The sequence below is a fragment of the Microtus oregoni genome, unplaced genomic scaffold (genome assembly GCF_018167655.1).
Source record: "Microtus oregoni isolate MIOR12 unplaced genomic scaffold, Mior012 000016F_ref0000370, whole genome shotgun sequence".
Classification (NCBI taxonomy): Eukaryota; Metazoa; Chordata; class Mammalia; order Rodentia; family Cricetidae; genus Microtus; species Microtus oregoni.
This window is the reverse complement of record NW_024543075.1, coordinates 30482318-30492706: the sequence shown is the minus strand read 5'-3', so window position 1 is coordinate 30492706 and position 10389 is coordinate 30482318.

The following is a 10389-nucleotide window of genomic DNA, read 5'->3' as shown; positions in this document are numbered from 1 at the left end:
CAAAATTTTATTGTATAACAAAAGGAAATAAACATAAAGATCAGACACAATAATGTGAGCATATAGAAATTATTGGATTTAAAGTCAATTTGTTTCATTCTTAATTCACATAAATTGGCTTATGTCCATTGTACATAGCGATGGATTTCATGAAGACATTTAAATCAAGCACAGCATGGGTTTTTGTCATTTGTTCCTACTTGTTCTTCCTTTTGCCTCCTCACTCCTGTCACTAGTTTTATGTCATGTCTTTATCAACAGCTTATGAATCTATATATTTAAGATCCATGAGGGGAAAAAAACGTGATGTATTTGTCTTTTTAACTCTGACTTACTCTATGAAGATCTTCAGTTTTGTTCATTTTCCTAAAAATGACATAATTTTGTTTTTTATGGTTGAACTCCATGGTTTATATATTTTCTTTATTCACGTTTTTGTTGACAAACCCCTAGGAAGGTTCAATAACTTGGTTTTTGTGAATATTGCACAACTATAAATATGCAAGAGTCTCTCATGTGCCTAGAGTCCTGCAGATGTACCCAGGGGTGGGATCACTGGGTCACATGCTAGTTTTGTGAGGAACCTCTAGAGTGAGGTTCTATCTCCTACAGTGACTTTAGAGAATAGAGACTCCAAGGTTGCCCATTAAAATCCTCTTCTTTCCGGTTGTTCAATGGGAGACCTCATGGCAACAGCCCCTCTACCTGTTCACAGTCACAGCTACAGCCACAAGCAAGATCTCACCACAGTTTGTGATAACGGCCACAAGCTGGGCCACACAGTGTTGAACCTGTGTTGAGTCCTCCAGATCCTCAGGCAGCTCTTTCAAATCTGTCCTGAGTGGCCCTGAGACTAGCCCAATGTCTTACTCTGGTCTAGGTCATGAAGAGATATAAACATATTTGAGTCCCTGTATTTTATCTGTCTAGAAGAAAGACATACACACACATGCATGCATGCATACATGCATGTACAATGCAGTAGTTCCTCTAGTGGGTTCAAACAAAACACTTCATCTGGTTCCTGGTGACTTTTGGCAAACCTTGAAGTTTGTCTGAATCTCCCTCCAAGGCTTCACTCCATTGGCTTTCTGGGAAATTTTTAATTGCTGGGTCTCTAAAAGAAAAATCATCTTTATAAGTTTATTTTGCAAGACTTATCTATGAAGTTTGGCATGTAAGGAATACGGAATATCAAGTTTACAAATAAAAATGAATATGCTATAATCTTTGCCATAAATTCTATAGATAATAGATTATTGCAGAATGCTTCTGTTGACCTTCACTGGGCTTCTGTATTCTAGGCAACTTATGCTTGTAACTGATGAAAGAGAATGCTTTTGATATGAGCATGAATTACTACAAAAATAACTCACAATAAGACAAAGTGAGGCAGTGAAGATGTTCTCAACTTCACTCATGTTAAATCTGACAGTAGTATAAAAACATTGGATGTTAATGTCTCAAATTTTTAAACTAGTCACCACACAAAACAGCTGCAGACATGAAATAACTTAATCTCCAATATAATTATTTTCTCCATTCTATCCTGAGATAGTTAAGTATAGATGAGTTTACTATTTTAAACCTAAAGAATTGGCGATTTAGAAAACAAAATAACATCATAAAAGCAAGCCTTGGTTGGTTCCATTTGCTGATTTCTGTGGTGTAGATACTCCTGCAGTCAAGATCAAGTTATCACGGTGGCATCATTAGGCAAAGGCTGTGAAGAGGAGCACACCTTTGTGTGGTCTCCTCCACACTGAAACCATCCACATGGGGACCCTCAAGAGCACAAAGAGCAGTGATGAGTAGCAGCATTAGCAGGAAGTGATAAATTTCACATATTATCTCCACCCTTGAAAGTTTATTTAGAGCTAGAGAGATAGCTTAGTTGGTAGAGTTCTTGTCTCACAAGCTTGAAGATCTGAGTTTAACTAGCACTGACAGGAGGACAAGGCCGGGGGTAGTAGCCCCTACCTATAATCTCAGTGCTGGGGTGTGGTAGTAAGAAGGCAGCTTATTTCTCGGCTGCCTGGCAGCTCAGACCCGAAATAATTACATAGAAACTGTATTAATTAAATCACTGCTTGGCCCATTAGCTCTAGCTTCTTATTGGCTAGGTCTTACATCATAAACTAGCCCATCTCCATTCATCTGTGTATCGCCACAAGGCTGTGGCTTACAGAGTAAAATTCCAGAGTCTGTCTCCAGTGGGGATACATGGCTTCTCTCTGACTCTGCCTCCTTTCTCCCAGCATTCAGCTTAATTTTCCCTACCTAACTAAGTTCTACCTTGCTATAGGCCAAGCCAATTTCATTATTCACCAATGGCGTTCACAGCATACAGAGGGCAATCCCACATCACTGGGGAGGTGGGAACAGGGAGATCCCTGGAGCTGGCTGACCATCCAATCTGAACAAACCGGTGAGCTTCAGGTTGACTGAGAGAACCTGTTTGAAAAAAATAAAAATAGAGAATGATTGAGGAAGGCACCCAGTGTCAACTTCTGTTCTCTGTACACATACAAACATATGCACACATATACAAGTAAGTTTACACCATTCAACTGTACTTGCGACTCAATGGCATTTAGTAATTAGTTTGATCTTTCTGAAAATTTAGCAACTAACTCTGAAAACCCTATAAGAACCAGTCCCAGAATGCCACTATCTACAACTCTTGTTTTATTTGTCTTATCTTTGTTATGTGTGTTGCCTGTATAGATGTCTGTGTATCACAGGCATGCCTGTTGCTAGTGATGGTGTATCAGAGTTACCATCACTGGAACTGGAGTTACATATGGTTTTGAGTGCTGAGAATCAAACCTGGGCACTGTAGAAGGGCAGCCAGTGCTGTCGACCACTGGGCCATCTCTCCAGCCCCCATCCACTACTCAGAATAAAATGTCTATTATGCAGTGATTTCTCAGAGACAGTATGACCACTAGCATGTCAATTCTTCTCTCAGACCATCCTTGTCAAAGTGACGGGGATAAGGCTAGGTTTGGTTTGTTGCTTTGTCACAAAAGGCTAAATATTTGGTGCTTGTCTCTATTTTTCCCTTAGCATTTCTCCACATTTGTCTGACAAAGCTCAGTCCTGACAGAAAATGAAGACATCTTTTTCCTGATTGTACCGAAAGAAAGAGGTTTGCCCTTTCATGTGTTTATTTATTCACAAGCTTCCGTTTCCCGTCATTGTGACTCGCCCCACCTCTCCTTGCTAATCAGCCCTAGACAAGCCACTGCCTTCATGGCAGTCTGTCTTCTCAGGACAAAGTGCTGTCCCCGGCAGAACTGGGAGAGCTCAGATGGTATGGTTGTGTCTTACGATAAGTTGTACATACAAACACTCACATACACGAGTGTACATCTACATCACCATACTATTAGTACGCAGGCCAACACCAAAACAGCTTGACTGTTCTCTTTCTCTTGCTTCCAGAAACTTTCCTTCTCCGTTCCTGTTGAGCTGTGGATCCTACCAGTAGCAGAAGGCGCTGCTGTGGCTCTTGATGGGCGGGAGGGGCTGTGAGTCAGGGACTCACACTCGCAGCTGGAGCCTCATCTTCCCTGTCCCTGCTGTGAAACTCAGAAACGTCCACAGCTGAGATTCCTATCTCTCTAGGTCCTGAGAGAGGGTGGCTCAGCATGGCGGTAGAGAGACAGGCACTGTAGGGGTAGTGGGACTTCTATCTCTTCCCCATCCCCTAAAGCTGATTAAGTTACTGAAACCTGAACTCCTTGCTCAACTAGAAATCAGAGGTTATTCTTGTTCATAACTAAGTTTCTAACGATTCCATAGTTAGAAAGAAACCTCTCAGTTCTTCTAGACAGCTTGTCTTTATCTAACAAGTCCTTCTAACTCACTGTTAAGTGTTGCCGACTCCAGGTAGGTCGTTTGGTGGACCAACGTCACCTTCTATTTTAGTACATCTCCAAGATTAGGACAACATCATTGTTTTCATGTGGCTTTGCATAGGGAAGGTGATCAAGATGTGAGATTGGCCTAAAAATAGCTGATGACCAGACAGGTGTCCAGCTCTGTGGTGGAGATAGCAAACCACAAGGCCCTGATGATGCTGACTGACAAGCCCCAACAGGAGGAGAGTGGAGCTGTAATAAACCAAACGTTTTCCTCTGCATTTTATCACAATCCTTACACAACTGGGCTACAAGGGAGCCTAGGGGGTGCACAGTACCAGCGTCCTCATTTAGGAGAAGGGAAAGCTGAAGCCTGGGGGAGACTGACCGAGACATGCCACACAAGAAAGTCAAAGCGAAGCAGGAATGGGAAACTAGGATCTTGGATTTCTCATTCTCACACTGGCCAGTCCTCTTTTCTGTATTATATTCTGCTCAATCTGATGGTGTTATCTGCTTGAGAATCTATGCCTGTTCAGCTCGGGGGAGAAAGGCCATTGGATGTAAAGTCATGCTTCGAGTGAGCTAATTGTGAGGTGGTTACAGTTCCTTATTCAGCCCCTGCAGTCCCATTCTCTTGGGGAGTTCAGATATCTGAGTAAAGATGGAGCCATCTATGGGACCCAGGCCTATTCCCCAAAGCTACATAATCCAGCAGAAGCCCAGGAAGAGGCTGCTGCACTCTGCGTCCATGGTGCCTTATTGAGTTAGTGACTCAGCAGCGCTCTCTCCACTCTGCATTCTGCTCAGAGCCCGTTGAAAGGGACAGGTTCCTGTTGAAAGGGACTATGGGGGGTCTGAAACCAAACCATTTGTTCCCTCTGTAGGGACACATATTTGCCTCCTGGTTTGGCCTTCTTTATAAAATCCTGCTTATTCTTAACCCTTCGGTAGACATTCATCTAAATATATCCCAAGACCCTTTTCCCCCAATCCCTTTTAATCCTTGACTTCCTTTCCCTTTAAGAGTAGTGTATAATTTCCTCGATTTTCTTTAATGCGCACTCTTTCTGGTTGTTTTACTTTTACAAGCAGAATCTCAAGTGGCACCAACTGGTTTTTAAATTGCTTTTGTGTCTGAGAGTGACCTTGAACTTTTGCTTCTCCTGTATTCACCTTGCGTGTGCTAGAATTACAGGTAGGTGCCACCTACTCCATTCAGTATAAATCGCAAACACTGGCATACTTAATTCAGTAGCTTCACAAAGTAAGCTGTGAGCATCCTGGAAGATCTAAGTGCTTTGTGAAAGACTACAACGTAAAATACACAATGCTTTCCTGCAAGACACTTAGAATATGTGGGAGGAGACATAGGTGTTGCCTAGTTATAATCATATGCATTCAGATACACTTAAAGCAAGCTATAATCAAAGCACCAAATAAACCTTGCTGTTAGGAAATGATCTTCAAGCCAGTAGCATCATCAGCTCTTGACAGTTTGTCTAATCCCAAGCGGTCAGCCCTACACACAGGGACATCAGAGCAACACTAAATGGATCAAATATACATGTGTGTATGTGTGCATATGTGTGTAATAGTAATAAATAAGATGTCATGAATTTGAGAGAGGGTGGGATGTGGGAGGAACTGGAGGGGGAGGGGAAGGGGTAGAAATGATGTAAATAAAATTTTAAAAAGAAAAAATTTGAGGACATAAATTTGGGCAGGAACAGAAGAGGTTGGATCTGGGAGGAGTTGGGGGAAGAGGTAAACTTGATCAAAATACAATATCTGGAATTCTCAAGGAATTAATCTATATCTTTTGAAGTGGTAAAAATGAAATCGCAGAATGTCTGGCCTCAGTCTAGAATCTGATCAAATATAATTGCACACAAGTCACCTGGTGATGCTAATGCTATTGGGACACCTTGCGGAGTGCAGTAGTAGACAGAATAACAGAAGGGACATCTGCCTCACTGCTGGGGTATCGTTGGCAGCATCACAGAAGAGGCTGCATGAGCACTGGAAAGGGAAGGATGAATGACTTCCCAGAAAATCAGGCAGAGGACCTAACACAAATAAGATACAAGGGCATGGGGGGGGGGGGGGTCTCTGTGGAATGCAGTTAGCAGTTGTATGGGGAAATGCGTGAAGATGAAGCTGAAAATATCGATTGGGATGGTACCTGGAGAAATGCTTTCTGCTGTGCCAAAGACGAGGTGGCAGGTTCAACAAGTTCTTTACAGGAGCAAGAGCAGGCTCTCACTTACCTGAAAAGAGACTGAAGAGAGAAAAACTCAGCAAACTGCTTACTTTTTTGTTGTTGGTGGTGTGAACAAAAGCGACTTCAGGAAGAAAGGGTTTGTTCTGGCTTACAGATGGAGAACACAGTCCATCACGGCAGAGAATCGTGGCAGTAGGAGCTTGAGGCAGCTGGTCACATCTCATCCTCAGGGGGAAAAAAAGAATGCTAGTGCTCAGTGCCTTTTTCCTTTCAATTCACATTGGGATCCCTTCCGCGCCACCCACACTTAGTGTGGGCCTTCCCACTGCAGTAACCCAGACTACAACTCCATTAGAAATGTGCTCAGAGGTTTGTTTCCTAAGTGATTCTAGGTCTTGTCATGTTGACAACCGCTGTTAACTGTTGTGGTTTGAACACAATTGGTCCACAGGCACTCACACATAAAAATGCTTTGTCTGCAGTTGGGAGAGCTGTATGGGAAGGATTGGGAGGTGTGACATTCTTGACAGAGGCGTGTCCCTGGGATAGTTGTTTGAGGTTTCAAAAGCCCACACCATTCCAACTAGCTCTTTCTCTGCTTTGCGGCTCTTGTCTCAATAGGTAAGCTCTTACATACTGCTCCAGCACCATGCCTGCCTGCTGCCATGCTCCTTTACATGGTGGTCATGGACTCACCCTCTGAACTAGTAAGCAAGCCCCCGATTAAATGCTTTCTTTTCTAAGTTGCCTTGGTCATGGTGTCTCTTCAGAACAACAGAACAGTAACTAAGACAGCTATCACATTAAACAATAACAGGAAGCCTGTAGGCGTTTAGTAAAATAATCCAGGTTTGCATGACTAAGAACTGGAGCTGAGGCTGAAAGACCCTACAGACCCCCTCCTCAAAACCCGTAGCTAGCATGCTCCCGGGGGAACATCCTGTTTGCTTTTAAAAGAATTCTCCGGATCAGCAGCCAGCCTGCTCCCGTAAGAACATCCCATGTGCCTGAGAGGGCAGGAGATCTATGAGATAGAGATAGGAAGACTGCAAGGCAAGATGTCAATAAGATAGGACATCAACAAAGCAGGTTAGCTATAAGATAGGAACAGGATGATTGTTGCCAGGCATCCATGCTGAGAGAGGAAACCATTCATGCCCCCCCCCCCCCCCCCCCCCGCCGCATTCCGATAACCACGCTTTTGCTTCTGTAAACTTGCTTCTTGCTGACACCCATGCTGAGAGAGGAAACCATTCATGCCCCCGCTTCATTACGGTCGACCGATAACCACGCTTTTGCTTCTGTAAACTTGCTTTTTTGCTCTTCCCTATAAAAAGCCCGCTCTCCAGTTGGCAGGTGCGCAAATCTTCCGAGAGATCTTGCTGCCCACAGGTACCTGTGTCTACTCAATAAACCTCTTGCGATTTGCATCCGTGTGGTCTTGGCCTGTTCCTTGGCGTTGGGGAGGTCTCCTCCTGAAAAGAGGTCCTCTTCGAGGGTCTTTCAAGGCAATGGCTGCAGGGATGTTTAATTTTAAGTTGATAAATTTGTTGGTAGCCTATTATGTGGTAGTGGATGACTAACACGTATTTTAATACTTGGGAATGGGATGATACTGAGTGACAACAACTGTGGAACTGAAAGACCTGGATAAATCTAGACCCCCTCCCCCCAGCAGGAAGAAAATAGCCAAAACTCTAAGCATGAAGAGAAGAATCAGGAATCTAGGATTAGCCGGTTCAGTGACTGTGTTTCAGGGACTAGCTGAAGATAAAGTTAGACTGTAATCTTGAGAAACAGGGAGTTTCCCCCTTGTGATTATCATTGGTATTTTTGGGGTACCGTGTTTCAGGAACTAGCTGATTATGACCTTGAGTGATCTTGAGGCAGGGAGTTGTCCCCTTGTGATTTTCTGTGACACCTTCCCTGCCCCTTTCAGATTACTGGGCTGTAGTTTCTTTCTATAAAAACCCCTTCTCCAGGTCACTTGTGGTTGAACTCTTCCCCTGTGTGGGTTATGAGTCTCGGCCCCAGTGCACTGGTTCCCTTCTCATCTCATCATTAAACCTTGTGTGATTGCAGCAAGGACGGTCTCTCGTGAGTTACTGGGGAGGGGGTCGTGTTATCCCGAGACTTGAGTGAGAGTCTCCCCAGCACTGGGGGTCTTTCAGAACCAAAGAGAAGGCAGAAGCTAAAAGAAATTTAAAAATAACGTATGATAACATTTAAATTGTCTTAGGAGGACTGTTATTGGAAATCCAGGCTTTAAGGTCGAGTCTGGCATAAGTGAGAAATGCATTACTGGAGAGTAGAAGGAAAAGTCCTCACCTTTTAACAACAGGAACTAAGCAAAATCATCTCCTGTAGTTATGTAGAAAGCGGAGCTTATAAACGATGAGCAGCCATGTATAGCTGCTAAGTGACAAAGTGCCATTTACTTTCTTCCTGCTGTTTGTACAGTAGAGGAAAGATAGCAGTTGAAGGGAGATCTGTTTACTAATAGTAATAAAAAAGCAGGAGTTACATTTTTGGAAATCCTCAGTCTCTCTGGATGACCAACGATATTGGAATTAAAAACCTCACTGTTGGGAAGTCATACTCAAGTGAGAAGTCTGATCTCCCTGTTATGTCTGCTAAAATCTCATAAAGAGAAAGCTGCAGTGTAATCACCACCGCCAATCCCCGAAGGCTGCAGTTTCATTAGAAAGGCATGCTCAGTTGTTTTCAGAGATTCCGGAGGAGCTCTGAGTTCTGAGGGTCTTTAGGAAGTTTACTGGCACTTTCCCTCGGGCATCGAGGAGGATTCAGGGGTAGAGAATGGATTATTTGTGGATGTCACTTTTGTACAACAGAGCAAATGTTTGTAAAATCTACAGAAAGCCACCGAGTTCTTTAAAAGATTGTTTTAGAGAAAGAATGCCAGCTTGAACCAGAAAATTTAGGGAAAGCTGTAGAATTAGAGGAGGCTTTTGGACCGTCAGCCCTCTAATGATTGGGGGAAAGGGAGGGGACTCAGTGGGTTAAGTGCTTGCTGCATAAGTGTGAGGAGCAGAGCGAGCATGCTCAGCACACGCATGAATGCCAGGAAGGCAAGGGAGCCTGGCTGTAACCCTAGCACTCTGATAGAGGAGATGGGGTTCCCAGAGCAAGCTGACCAGTGAGACTAGCCGGGTCACTGAGCTTATTTTTGAAGACAGAGACTGCTTCAATATATAAGATGAAGAATGATGGAGAAAGATGTTCAAGACAAACTTCTGTTTCCCATGTGCACCAGTACTCACATGCGTGAACATGCATACACAATTCATGAGCATCCAAATACACATCTCACTTTGAAACAGATTGCTTATATACTAGTATGTGTCCATATCAGTGCTGAAAGTTGAGTGTGTTGAGGGCTTATCATCTGCCTTTTTAGTTTTACAGGTCCATAGGTGGAAGGAAACTGGTGTATTTTAAATAGATTTTACCCAGGAGCTTCACTGGTACCCAGAACTGCTTGAGATGGTGAAATACGGGCTTTTGAGCTGATACTATAATAAAATGAGATTTTGGGGAACCTTGCAATGCAGTGAATGTGTTTTGCTTGTGGGCAGTGTGTGAATTATTGGGGACCAGAGGTAGAGTCTGTGATGCAGCATTCTAAGATAACTCTAAAATTTCTGCCCCCTATTATATACAAGCTGTATGATGCCATTTTCTCTGGAACAACGCTCAGTGATACAACCTCCCTCTGCACCTGCGCTTTCCTCTTTACATCTACATGGGGGTTTGGCCATGGTCGACTACATGCTACCCTCTCTTGATTTTGATCCTATGATAAAAAGCAACATCTTACTGTGGTTTGCAAGACCCTCTAAATCTAGCACAGTAGTTCCCAACATTGGCAGGAAAAAAACAAAACAAAACAAAACTGAATAAAAAGTATTATGCTCAGGCACCCCCTCTAAAAATGCATATCTGGTCCCATCTTTCCATTTTATCTTTTGCTGCCTGTGCTCCAATTCTTTTACTTTGCTCTATTCTCTGTTTATAGAACAGGATTTGCCACTGCATGTGGTAAATGTTTAACAGCTGGCAACTCTCTGTAACAAAAAGCCAGATTTATAGGTTAGTCAATTTCCTCTGTATAAATACCCCCAAACAAGAGTGAATTCTTGCTTCCAGTGACTTATCTCTGGATGCAGAGCTGGAAAGAGAGGCTTAACACTGGCCTCCATGAGCTGGTGTGGACAAGCACCATCCTGCCAGGAAGACTACGCCTGTACCTATAATGTATGTGACTGCTAGCTCTCAATT